The sequence below is a fragment of the Mobula birostris genome, chromosome 10, assembly GCF_030028105.1.
Source record: "Mobula birostris isolate sMobBir1 chromosome 10, sMobBir1.hap1, whole genome shotgun sequence".
In the NCBI taxonomy this organism is placed as follows: domain Eukaryota; kingdom Metazoa; phylum Chordata; class Chondrichthyes; order Myliobatiformes; family Myliobatidae; genus Mobula; species Mobula birostris.
The window spans coordinates 110,501,966-110,516,383 of record NC_092379.1 but is presented as its reverse complement, the minus strand read 5'-3'; positions in this window follow the sequence as shown (position 1 = coordinate 110,516,383).

Genomic DNA, 14,418 nt, shown 5'->3' with positions numbered 1-14,418 from the left:
AATATGGGGGGGGGACTGAATTACAGTAAGTGTGTGTGTGGTGTTCATGGGTTCAATGTCCATTTTGACCTTTGCTTTGCATGGGATGAAGAAAAAGGAAGTAAAGAGTGAAGGAAGGGGCAGATATGGAATGGAAGCAAACAGGAGAATGGTAACAATAATGATGACTTGAACTAAATGTACATCAGGAGCAAGAGTTAGTTAGCAAGGAAAATAGTGGGTTTCCTTAGGAATCAAAGGGATAATTTATGTCTGGTTGGTGTTTGAAATAACGGGTGATTTATTCTAAAAACTGGTATGCTCCAAGAGACCAGCTAAAGCTGACTTAGCTGAACATGGTAGAGCTTTTACATTCTCTGTTGGCGAGATTAATAGTAAAACCACATTTTGGTAACAGAAATGTGGTGATATGAATACTTAATTAAGTTACAGACTAGGTCCTGATTACAGCATAAAATGATGATCCATAAGCCTAGCAGAAAATCTAGTTTTCTTTTACAACGGGTACACTCTATATCATGATTTCCTGAGACTTGGGTATCATCACTGCTGCCTTCCATGTCCCTACTTTAGTCTGTGGTTCCCTGTTACTATAAACCACATCCCTATTTACTAGTTATTAGCCCTCACTATTCTTTCCCTCACAACACTAATATTGTTTTTTCTTTGAGAAGCCAGGTAACAGCAGGCCAATGAGCCTTATATCAGTGGTAGGGAAGTTGTTTGAGAGTCCTAAGGAACAGGATTTTTATATTTGGACAGGCAAGAGCTGATCAGGATAGATTGACCTTGTGCGAGGGAAATCCTGCCTCATTAACTTGATTGAGCTTTTTGAGGAGGTTGCCAACAAGACTAATGAAGACAGTGATAGCTGTCTTGTTTAAATGGACTTCACGTGGTAGGCTGGTTCAGAAGGTTAATGAACATGGGATTCAAAGCAAATCTAAAATTAAAGTGGTGGAAGGAAGGTTGGAAGTCTGTGACAACAGTTTACCTCAAAGGCTGGAGCTGTGATCCATTTTTGTGACAAATATCAATGATTTGTGTTATATTGCAACTTTGCAAACTGGGTGGGTCTGGTTGCCACACTGTATAGTTGTCCTGGAGAGGGTGTAGAGAAAGTTTTCCAGTATCTTGCCGTATTGGAGGGCTTCAGTTATGAGGAGAGATTAGATAGTTTGGGTTTGTTTTCCCTGCAGTGAGGTAGGATGAGGAGTGACATAATAGAGATATAAAATTGTCAGAGCATCTTATTCGCATGGTTAAAAAGGCAACAAAGACAGGGAGATGAGGAAAGCGAGGAATAAAAATTCAAAATGGAATGTTCTGCCCACCTAAATGGAATGTGTGCTCGGTTGTTGAGATAGCTTCAACAATCTTTTAACTGACCTCGTACAAAGGAGTGGTGCCAGAGAACTGAATATTTTTATGCACAGCACACGTATTCCAAGATGCGATTGGGGGGGGGGGGACGGTAAACCAATGACTGCAGGTCAGTTATTCTATGGTCAATGGTGGGAAAACTGCAAAAGTCAGAAATGAGCTATCAGTTGGAAAAATGCCAGTTTCCAAATGAGAGAATAATTAACTATAGAATTCTGGGTTATTAAATATTGTTTCCCTTTACTTTTATTGACTGGCATGGATGAACTTTCTAAAGTGCTTTGAAATTTAGGTTTCTAATGAGTCTGGTTGACATCAAAAAAGTGTAGATTGTATGACAAATGTGCAATTGCTCATTCAGTACTAAATCAATATCAAACACAGTAATCTGTACCTCACTGCTATCTAAAACTTAATCTGACTTAGATGTTGCATTGCTTAGCTGAGAATTCTAAAAATAATTAAAGTAAGGGCAATGTTTAGGCTCACTTCAGATGTCTGCAAAAAGAGACCCACAGTTTGAATTGAAGCGAGGGAGGGAGAAATGGTGCAGAGGGCAATGAATCAGAATCAGGTTTGTTAATATTGACGTCATTTACGTCATGATATTTGTTGTTTTGCAGCAGCAGTATAGTGCAATAAATAAAACTTAAAATAGGAATATGTGAAAAAAAGTGAGTGCAAGAAGAGAGCAAAATAACGAGGCAGTGTTCCTGAACCGTTCAGAAATATGATGGAGGAGAATAAGCTTCTAAAGTTTCTTGAGTGTGAGCCTGCAGGCTCCTGTACCTCCTTCCTGATGATAGCAATCAAAAGAGGCCATTTCCTGGATGGTGCGGGTCATTCGTGATGGATGCCACTTTTTTGAGATTTCGCCTTTTGAAGATGTCCTTGATGATGAAGTTGGCTGTGTCTACAACTCTGCAGCTTTCTCCAACTGAGCATTGATGCCTCCGTACCAGATGGTGAGAGAACCAGTTACTCTTTGTTGACAGCCCAAATCTCTTCAAACTTATCATGAGAAATATTTTTGAAACTGAAAGCCATAAGATATAGGAGCAGAATTTGGACATTTGTCCCGTCAAATCTGCTCTGCCATTTCATCCTGGCTGATCCAATTTCCTGCCTTCCCCCTGTATCCTTTCATGACCTGACCAATCAAGAACCTATCAACCTCTGACTTAAATATAGAGTACATAAAGACTTGGCCTCCAGAGCTGCCTGTGGCAAAGAATACCACAGATTCGCCACTCCCTGGCTAAAGAAATTCCTCCTCATCTCCATTCTAAAAGGATGCCCCTCTGTTCTGAGGCTGTGTCCTCTGGTCTTAGACTCTCCCACCATAGGAAACATCCTCTCTACATCCACTCTGTCAAGGCCTTTCACCATTTGATAAGTTTCAGTGAGGTCAGCCCTCATTCTAATAAATTCTAGTGAATACAGGCCCAGAGCCATCAAATGTTTTTCATTCGATAAGACATTCAATCCAGCAATCATTTTCGTGAACCTCCTTTGAACCCTCCCCAATTTCAGCACATCCTTTCCAAGATAAGGGGCCCAAAACTGCCCACAATATTCCAAGTGAGGCCTCACCAGTGCTTTATAAAGTCTCAACATTGCATCCTTGCTTTTAAATTCTAGTCCTCTTGAAATGAATGCTAACATTGTAGTTGCCTTCCTCACCACAGACTCAACCTGAAAATTAACCTTTACAGAATCCTGCATAAAGACTTCCAAGTCCCTTTGCAACTCAATTTTTTGTATTTTCTCTCCATTTAGAAAATAGTCAAGCCTTTCATTTTTTTCTACCAAGGTGTATGACCATACACTTCCTGACACTATTCTATCTGCCAGATTTTTGCCCATTCTCCTAATCTGCCTAAGTCCTTCTGTAGCCTCTCTACTTTCTCAAAACTACTTGACCCTTCACTTATTTTCATATCATCTGCAAACTTTGCAACAAAGTCATCAATTTCATCATCCAAATCATTGGCATATAACATAAAAGGATTCAGTTCCAACACAGACCCCTGTGGAACACCACTAGTCACTGGTAGCCAAACAGAAAGCTCCCTTTATTCCCACTCTTTGCCTCCTGCCAATCAGCCACTGGTTTATCCATGCTAGAATCTTTCCTGTAATACCATGGGCTTATAGCTTGTTTAGTTCATGTGGGGTATCTTGTCAAAGGCCCTCTGAAAATCCAAGTGAACAACATCAATTAATTCTCCTTTGTCTATCCTGCTTGTTATTTCTTCAAAGAATTCCAACATATTTGTCAGGCTAGATTTTCCCTTGAGGAAACCATGCTGACTACAGCTTATTTTATCGTTTGCCTCCAAGTACCCTGAGACCTCATCCTTAACAATCAACTTCAACGTCTTCCCAGCCATTGAGGTCAGATTAACTGGTACGGGCAGAAGTTCCCACTTGCTTCAAAAAGGTAACAATTATACCAGTGCCTAAGAATAATGTGGACTGCCTTAGCACTCATATCGACAGTGATGAAATGTTTTGAGAGGTTGGTCATGACTAGACTGAACTCTTGCCTCAGCAAGGACCTGGACCCATTGCAATTTGCCTATCACCACAATAGGTCAATGGCAGATGCAATCTCAATGGCACTCGACATGGCTTTAGATCACCTGGACAACACAAGCACCTACGTCAGGATGCTGTTCATTGATTACAGCTCAGCATTTAATTCCCACAATCCTGATCGAGAAGCTGCAGAACCTGGATCATTGTACCTTCCTCTGCAATTGGATCCTGACTTTCTAACAGGAAGGCCACTCCACTGTCTGTACAGGTTGGTGATAACATATCCTCCTCACTGACAATCAACACTGGTGCACCTCAGGGGTGTATGGTTAGCCCACTGCTCTACTCTCTGTATACACATGACTGTGGTTAGGCATAGCTCAAATACCATCTGCAAATTTGCTGATGATACAACCATTGTTGGTAGAATCTCAGGTGGTGACGAGAGGGCATACAGGAGCGAGATATGCCAACTAGTGGAATGGTGGCACAGCAACAACCTGGCACTCAACGTCAGTAGGATGAAAGAGCTGATTGTGGACTTCAGGAAGGGTAAGACGAAGGAACACATAGTGATCATCATGGAGGGATCAGAAGTGGAGAGAGTGAGCAGTTTCAAGTTCCTGGGTGTCAAGATCTCTGAGGATCTAACCTGGTCCCAGCATATCGATGTAGTTATAATGAATGCAAGACAGCGGCTATAGTTTATTAGGAGTTTGAAGAGATTTGGAATGTCAACAAATACATTCAAAAACTTCTATAATTGTACCGTGGAGAGCATTCTGACAGGCTGCATCACTGTCTGGTATGGAGGGGCTACTGCACAGAACCGAAAGAAGCTGCAGAGGATTGTAAATCTAGTCAGCTCCATCTCGGACACTAGCCTAAAGTAGTTGGCTTGAAAAAAGTAATTAAAGGGGAAAAGTAGTGAGCCATGAACACAGATAACACAAAGTGCTGGAGGAACTCTGAAAGTCAGGCAGCATCTATGGAGGGAAATGGACTATTGATGTTTTTGTTTGAGATCCTTCCTCAGGGCTGAAAAGAAAGAGGGGAGATAGCCAGTACAAAAGAGGTGGGAGGGAAGTGGTACAGGATGCAGTGTTTGAAAGGACGAAGAGAGAAAATTCTCCTTATTTGAAGGTCGGGCAGTGAAATTCATCCATATGGACTTCAGTAAGTCATTTAACAAGGTCCCTCATGATAGATAAGTGCAGAAGATTAAATCATATGAGATCCAGGGTTACTTGTTAAGTTGGATTCAAAATTGGTTCGAATGTTCATGTATCATCAAAGTATACAACTCTGAAATTATTCTTCTCCAGATAGCCATAAAACCAAGAAAGAAAAGGAAATAATAAAATGGCAGCATGATAATCATTCCCTCCCCATACACAAAAAAAAACTAGAAAGATTGGTCAAAAACACAGAATACAAAAAAAAGACAATAAAGAAATCTATAGTCCAAGTCCATATCCAAAACACAGAAAAGCCTGGGTAACATTCTCTGGGCCCAGCAGCAGGCAACACAGGCTTCTCTCTCTACAGCGGTGCAGTCTCAACAGTGGTAAAAAGGCAGTCTCCCCTCTCCGTAGTAGCGCAATCTCACCAGCGATAAAAAGGCAGTCTGCCCTCTCTGTAGAGAGTGATCTCACAGCAATAAAAAGGCGGTCTCCCCTTCTGTAGCAGAGCAATCTCCTCAGTGATAAAACGACACGCAGCCCGCGCTCACCTTCCTCATTAGCCTGAATGTTTCAATCTCCCTTGTTGCTTTAATTGCCAAGTAATGGAAGCTTTAATCGGCAAAACAGAGTTGAACATCGACTCGCATCCCGTCCTGCAGGCTTCTCATCATGAGGTTCACTCAGGCTGCTTCTGCCTCCTGGCACCCTCACGGAGAGAACAGAGCGCTGAAACACCCAAACTATCTCCAAACTGCAAATCACAGGATCCAACAGTTCCAGAATTATGTTCAAGGCAAAAAAGCAAAGATAAAAAACATTAAAAAAGTGAAATTTATGGTTTCATGATCTATCCAGAAGAGGTCAACTGAAGGAGCATTGTTCCTAGGCACCATCTTTACAGCAATGGAAAAGTGTTTTCTGACTGGAAGTCTGCGAGCAATAGTGTTCTGCAGGGATTGGTGCTTGAATCTCTTTGTGTTACATAAATTACTTTGACAAAAATTTAAGCAGAGTAGTGTCGCGGCTAAAGTAGTGCTTTATTATTATCAGTGATCAGGGTTCATTCCCACTACTACCTGTAAAGGGTTTGTACGTTTTCCCTGTGACCGTGTAGGTTTCCTCCGGGAACTCTGGTCTGCTTCCACATTCCAAAGACGTACGGGGTATTCTGTGGGCATGTTATGCCGGCTCTGGGAGCATGGTGACAATTGTGGGATACCCACAACACATCCTCGGACTGTGTTGATCATTCATGCAAACAAAGCTTTTCACTCTATGTTTCAATGTATGTAGAACAAGGGTCCCCAACCTTTTTTGCACTGCGGACCGGTTTAATATTGACAATATTCTTGCGGACCGGCCAACCGGGGGGGGTGGGAGGGGGGGTGGTAGGGTTGCCAACGGACAAGAGTAGCAGTCAAATACGTTGTGTTTACCCCGAGAAAGACTACCATGACCATGAAACCTTGTGTGGGCACTTAGTGAGAGTAAGCATTCGGCACAGACTAGAAGGGCCAAGATTGCCTGTTTCCGTGCTGTAATTGTTATATGGTTATATGGTTATATAAGTCACTTATAAGTCACTAGCATCATAACATTTTAAGTAACGTTAGGATATTAAACACACAGCACATATTTTCCCCGTATGAACATATAAAATCATTGCAACACACCAATATCGCTGAATCAGTGGGAGCCCTGGGCTTGTTTCCCTGCAACAAGACGGTCCTATCGAGGGGTGATGGGAGACAGCGATACTTGAAGGAGGTTCCTTATGTCCAGTCTATTCCGCAATTTAGTTTTCGTTGCATTCATTGCAGAGATATGTTGGAAATGAAAGCAACATTTTCAGTGCTTTCATGGCTATCTCAGGATATTCAGCTTTGACTTTGATCCAGAATGCCAGCAGAGATGTTATGTCAAACATACTTTTCAGCCCGTCGTCATTTGCAAGCTCGAGGAGTTGATCTCCTTCCCGCGCTGACATGGATGATGCGTGGGTAATGACCTCGCGTGCGTCCAAGTTCAACAGTGGGCGTGACAGGGAATGAGGAAAGGTGCAGCTGACTCATATCACCAAAACATATTGTTTCCTCACGGCCTGGTAGCACATGCTTTGCGGCTTGGTACCGGTCCGTGGCCAGGTGGTTGGGGAGTGCTAATGTAGAACAAATAAAGCTTTTTTTTATCTTTAATCTTTAGGTGGTCTGACCACTAAACTTGCTGATAAGGAGGAAAGTTGTCAAAGGATACAGTAGGATATAAAGGAGTTGAAGATATGAGAGAAAGGGAGATGGATTTAATCTTGGTAAGTGCAAGGTGATGCATTTTAGAAAAATGCAAGAGGAAAATATGCAGTAAATTTCAGCTCCCTTAGGAGCATTGAGGTACAAGTGGACTTTGGGGTGCAATTCCATAATTCCCTGAAACTGACAACACAAATGGATGGGGTCATAAAGGCATATGGTATGCATACCTTCATCAATCAAGGCATTGAGTATAAAATATGACAAGTCATGTTGCAACTATATTCAACTTTGGTTAAGCCTCTTTTGGAGTATTGTGTGCAGTTAACATAGAACATAGAATAGTACAGCACAGTACAGGCCCTTCGGCCCACAATGTTGTGCTGACCCTCAAACCCTGCCTCCCATATAAGCCCCCATCTTAGATTCCTCTATAACTGTCTAGTAGTCTCTTAAACTTCACTAGTGTATCTGCCTCCACCACTGACTCAGGCAATGCATTCCACGCACCAACCACTCTCTGAGTAAAAAACCTTCCTCTAATATCCCCCTTGAACTTCCCACCCCTTACCTTAAAGCCATGTCCTCTTGTATTGAGCAGTGGTGCCCTGGGGAAGAGGCGCTGGCTATCCACTCTATCTATTCCTCTTATTATCTTGTACACCTCTATCATGTCTCCTCTCATCCTCCTTCTCTCCAAAGAGTAAAGCCCTAGCTCCCTTAACCTCTGATCATAATGCATACTCTCTAAACCAGGCAGCATCCTGGTAAATCTCCTCTGTACCCTTTCCAATGCTTCCACATCCTTCTTATAGTGAGGTGACCAGAACTGGACACAATACTCCAAGTGTGGCCTAACCAGAGTTTTATAGAGCTGCATCATTACATTGCGACTCTTAAACTCTATCCCTCGACTTATGAAAGCTAACACCCCATAAGCTTTCTTAACTACCCTATCCACCTGTGAGGCAACTTTCAGGGATCTGTGGACATGTACCCCGAGATCCCTCTGCTCCTCCACACTACCAAGTATCCTGCCATTTACTTTGTACTCTGCCTTGGAGTGTACCACCTCACACTTCTCCGGGTTGAACTCCATCTGCCACTTCTCAGCCCACTTCTGCATCCTATCAATGTCTCTCTGCAATCTTTGACAATCCTCTACACTATCTACAACACCACCAACCTTTGTGTCGTCTGCAAACTTGCCAACCCACCCTTCTACCCCCACATCCAGGTCTTTAATAAAAATCACGAAAAGTAGAGGTCCCAGAACAGATCCTTGTGGGACACCACTAGTCACAATCCTCCAATCTGAATGTACTCCCTCCACCACCACCCTCTGCCTTCTGCAGGCAAGCCAATTCTGAATCCACCTGGCCAAACTTCCCTGGATCCCATGCCTTCTAACTTTCTGAATAAGCCTACAGTGTGGAACCTTGTCAAATGCCTTACTAAAATCCATATAGATCACACCCACTGCACTACCCTCATCTATATGCCTGGTCACCTCCTCAAAGAACTCTATCAGGCTTGTTAGACACGATCTGCCCCTCACAAAGCCATGCTGACTGTCTCTGATCAGACCATGATTCTCTAAATGCCTATAGATCCTATCTCTAAGAATCTTTTCCAACAGCTTTCCCACCACAGACGTAAGGCTCACTGGTCTATAATTACCCGGACTATCCCTACTACCTTTTTTGAACAAGGGAACAACATTCGCCTCCCTCCAATCCTCTGGTACCATTCCCATGGACAACGAGGACATAAAGATCCTAGCTAGAGGCTCAGCAATCTCTTCTCTCGCCTCGTGGAGCAGCGTGGGGAATATTCCGTCAGGCCCCGGGGACTTATCTGTCCTAATGTATTTTAACAACTCCAACACCGCCTCTCCCTTAGTATCAGCATGCTCCAGAACATCAACCTCACTCATATTGTCCTCACCATCATCAAGTTCCCTCTCATTGGTGAATACCGAAGAGAAGTATTCATGGAGGACCTCGCTCACCCCACAGCCTCAAGGCACATCTTCCCACCTTTATCTCTAATCGGTCCTAGCTTCACTCCTGTCATCCTTTTTTTCTTCACATAATTGAAGTTATACCTGCTGTATTGTAGGAAAGACAAAGGCTTTGGAGAGGGTGCAGAAGAGGTTCACTAGAGGGTGCAGAAGAGGTTCACTAAGGTGTAGTCTAGATTGGAGAGTATTGACTATGAGGAGAGGTTGAACAAACTTGTATTGTTTTTGATGGAACATTGGAGGCTAAAGGGAGACCTCACAGAATGGCCTAAAAGTGAGAGGACTAGATGAAGTAGATGGTCGTTTTTTTTTCTCTCCCAACTGCTTCGAAGGCGTCTATTGAATGGTGCACAAGAGGGGCATGCTGACCTGTTATATCATCCTGTCGCACTTAAAAATGAAATGCTTTGAGATGCTGGTATGGCGTGAATTGACTTTTGCGTCAGTTGAACCGGATCCACTCCATTTTGCCTACCAACACAAAAAGTGATTTCTTTGGCTTTTTACTCAGTTCGGGACCATATGGACAACAGGAACGCGTACGTCAGGCTGCTGTTCATTGACTGCAGCTCAGCATTCAACATAAGCATGCATTGTAAATCACCAGCTTCCAGACCTGGACCTCTGTACCTCCGTCTGTACCTGGAAACCTCAATTAGTGAGTATCGGTAACAATATCCCCTCCTTGCTGATTATCAGTACAGGTTCACCTCAAGCCTGCGTGCTTGGTTCCCTGCTCTGCTTTCTGAAATAGGACATCTGGTTGAGTGGTGCTGCAAGAATCAAACTCTCACAGGACAAGAGCTGATTGCTGACTTCAGGAAGGGGAATGAGGATGAATCTGCACCAGTTTTCATTGTGACATCAGCACTGGAGGAAGTCAGCAGCTTTAAAATTCCTGGGTGTCAACGTCAGATGACCTGTCCTGGGTGCAACACATACATGCAGAAGTCATACTAGCATCTTTGCTTACTTAAGAAGTTAAGGAGGTTCAGCTCAAAACTGAATACTTAATACACAAACCTCTATAGGTATACTGTTGAAAGCATCCTGGTCTGGTATGGCAATCTGAATGCACAAGAACGTAAGAAGCTGCAGAGAACAGTAGACTCTGGCCAATGCCTAATGGGCATATCCCTCCTCATTACTGTTAGCATGTACAGTGGGCACTGACTGTATCTATTATCCCCACCATCCAGGCCATTCCATTTTCTCACACCTACCACTGGGCAAGCAGTACAGAAGCCTGAAGTTCCACACCAAGAGGTTCAAGAACGGCTACTTCTCGTCAACCGTTCAATTCTTGAACCAACTGACAAAACCTTAATCACCGCACTTTAGCAATGCTACTGTGTGACCACTCTTATCATTCTGCACTAAAATGGACTTGCTCTAATTGTTCATTTTCTTGTAAAAATTGCGTATAATCTGTTTTCCTTGTGAATGACGCTTATGATGCCATGTGCCTGTGTTGCTGCTGGAAGTACACTTTTCATTGCATCTGTTCACGTGTGTACTTGTGCACATGACAGTAAGCTTTGACAGTCCTGTGAAAGGGAGGGGGGGAATAGCTGGATATGAATTTTTCACAGGCAGATGGTATTGGTTTAAATTGTCGTCATTACAGGCTGAAGGTCCTATTTCTGTTTTGTACTCTTCTGTTCTTTCAAAAGGAATTAGATAAATACTGGAGGGGGGGGAAATCCAAGAGATTTGGAAATAGAATTGTCACAGGCTTAATGGGCTTCCTGTGATACTTAATTCTATGATTCTATAAAAGAGAATACTGCTTGGATTAGAGAGCATGTCTCATGAGTATAGGTTACCCCTCAAACATCATACTCTTGAACCAAAGGGATAACTTCACTCAACTTCACTTGCTGCAATACTGAACTGTTCCCACAACCTATGGACTCACTTTCAAGGACTCTTCATCTCATGTTCTCAATATTTATTGTTTATTAATAATAATACTAATTATTAGTATTATTATTATTTTGGTTTTGCATTTACAGTTTTGTGTCTTGTTATGTGCAGTCTTTCATTGATTCGATCACGTTTCTTTGTATTTGGCTGTGGAGAGCATTCTGACAGGCTGCATCACTGTCTGGTATGGGGGTGGGGGGCTACTGCGCAGGACTGAAAGAAGCTGCAGAAGGTTGTAAAACTAATCAGCTCCATCTTGGGCACCAGCCTACAAAGTACCCAGGACATCTTTAGGGAGCGATGTCTCAAAAAGGCAGCGTCCATTATTAAAGACCTCCAGCACCCAGGGCATGCCCTTTTCTCACTGTTACCATCAGGTAGGAGGTACAGAAGCCTGAAGGCACACACTCAGTGATTCAGGAACAGCTTCTTCCCCTCTGCCATCTGATTCCTAAATGGACTTTGAAGCTTTGGACACTACCTCACTTTTTTAATGTACAGTATTTCTGTCTTTGCACATTTTTAAATAATTTATTCAATATACATAATTTACTTGTTTATTTATTATTGATTTATTATTACTGTTTTTTCTGTCTCTGCTAGATTACGTATTGCATTGAACTACTGCTGCTAAGTTAACAAGTTTCACATCACATGCCGGTGATAATAAACCTTGATTTTGATTCTGATTTTCTGTGAATGCCCACAGGTAAATGAATCTCAGGGTTGTATCTGGTGACATACAGTATATGTATTTTTATAAAAAGAATTATTTTAAACTTTAAGCTTAAGCAAGCTAGGGCTTTTTTCTTTGGAGTGAAAGAGGATAGAAGTGACTTGATAGAGGTGTACAAGATGACAAGAGGCATAGATAAAATGGAGGCAGAGACATTATCCCAGGGAAAATCCCCCTTGTATTAGCCACTTTTCCTAGTACAGAAATGTCTAATGCAAGGGTGCATAATTTTAAGGTGATTGTTGGAAGTGTAGTATGTCAGGTGTTTTTATTTTACACAGAGTGAGTTGTATGGAATGTGCTGTCAGGGGTGATGGTAGTGGCAGATACAGTACATTAGGGACATTTAAGAGACTCAGAGTAACACATACAAAATAATGAAAGAATTTAGCAGGTCAGGCAGCATCTGGGGAAAGGAATAAACAGTCGTCATTTCAGGCAGAAACCCTTCATCAATAAAAAATGCTAGAGGAACTCAGCAGGTCGGGACTAATGAGGGGTCTTGGCCCGAGTAGTTGACTGCTGAATTCCTTTCCATACGCTGTGCCTGACCCGTTGAGTTCCTCCAGCATTTTGTATGTGTTTCCCTGGATTTCCAGCATACGCAGAATCAGAGACTCTTCGATACGCAGATGGATGAAAGAAGAATGGTGGGCTGTGGGGGACTGATCTTGGAGTAGGTTGGAGGTTCAGCACAACACGGTGGGCTGAAGGGCTTGTGCTATGTTCTCTGCTGAATTGGCACTTTTTAAAACCCAACAAAAAATGGGCCTGCAAGATTGGTGCTGGGATAAGGAGAATTCTACTTGTTTATACTAAGTGATATTTTCTCAAAATCTGAGCTCAATGGTCTGCACTAAAGAAGTTGCAATTATAAATCCCCTGCAGGGTGAGAAACTGTTGTATGATTTGAGCTAAGAAATTAAATGCATTATGCTTTCTTATTGTCCTAAAGCTGTGGGCCCAAGAGAAAAGTAAACTGGGATTTGTACAGGTTGCATAACAATGGCATGAATAGACATTGGATAGTCAACACCAGCTGTGTCAATGGAGAGGGTGGAGCTATGGGGACAAAAGCTGCTTAGGCATATCAAGTAAAACAAAATGAGAGACCTTAAAACGTTCACACTAATACTTAACATGTAAATTACAAATCAGCATGATAAACAGGTTTTAATGGGGGAAGTAGAATTTAATCACCTAAATGCAGATAGCACAGTCTCTGTCATTCTTCAGACATCTCTCAGAATGAAGCTCCTCAGCCCAATTAAATGTCAGAGCTAGTCTAACACTTCTACAGAAACAATGTCAATTGTGGTAAATTCTGCCTTGAGCAGATTCCCTCATATCAACCAGATCCTGTTTTTACTGTATTTGCTATTTCAACTAGTTCAAAGGTTCAAACTAATCATTGAAATCCTAGTTTTCCATGATGAATAAGTGGAATTTCTTCCTAAGGTTCTGCTTGATATTTTCCCCAATAATATCTAAATATCAAATAAATCACTAATCATTTTAAAGATTATGTCGATATATTTTCCAAGACGTCATTTAACTTTGCAGACAGCATTATTTCACACCTCAAATTTGAGTTTACCTACTTTCACTCTGTCACAAAGATGTGTACTTGCCTCTGGTTTAGTTACTAATTCCCTGATCTACTGCAGGGAATGGGAGTGATAGAGTGTTGCAGTTAGCTAGGAGTGCGGGCTGCAGTTTGGATCAACTGAACTTTTCTTTCACTTCATGTTCGTAATTATCCAGGCTAGGGGAAGGAAGGTGGAGGTGAGATTGTCCAGGATAAACACAAGAGATTCTGCTGATGCTGGAAATCCAGAACAAAGCACACAAAATGCGAGGGGAACTCAGTAGGTCATGCAGGATTAATGAACGGAAATTAGCAGTCAGTGTTTCTATCCAAATGATTGTCCTGATAAAGGGTCACAACCTGACATATTGACTGCTTATTCCCCTCCATAAAATCTGCCTGACCTGCCTGCTGAGTTCTCCAGGATATTGTGTTGTTTCTTGTTTATTGAGGAATGAAGTTCAAATGCAAATTCCAATGTAATGAATGTCTTGGAAAGTTTCATGATTTTTTCTGGTTGATGCTGCAAGAGAGTGAGAAATGAAATATTTTTGTGAAGCTGTTGTTGTTAGCAGCTTTCCTATGTCTTAGTAGTTGAGACCCTTGAACAACCCATCTTCCTTAGCGCTCCCCTTCATCCACAGCGCTCCCCTTCATCCACAGCGCTCCCCTTCATCCACAGAGCTCCCCTTCATCCACAGCGCTCCCCTTCATCCACAGAGCTCCCCTTCATCCACAGCACTCCCCTTCATCCACAGCACTCCCCTTCATCCACAGCGCTCCCCTTCATC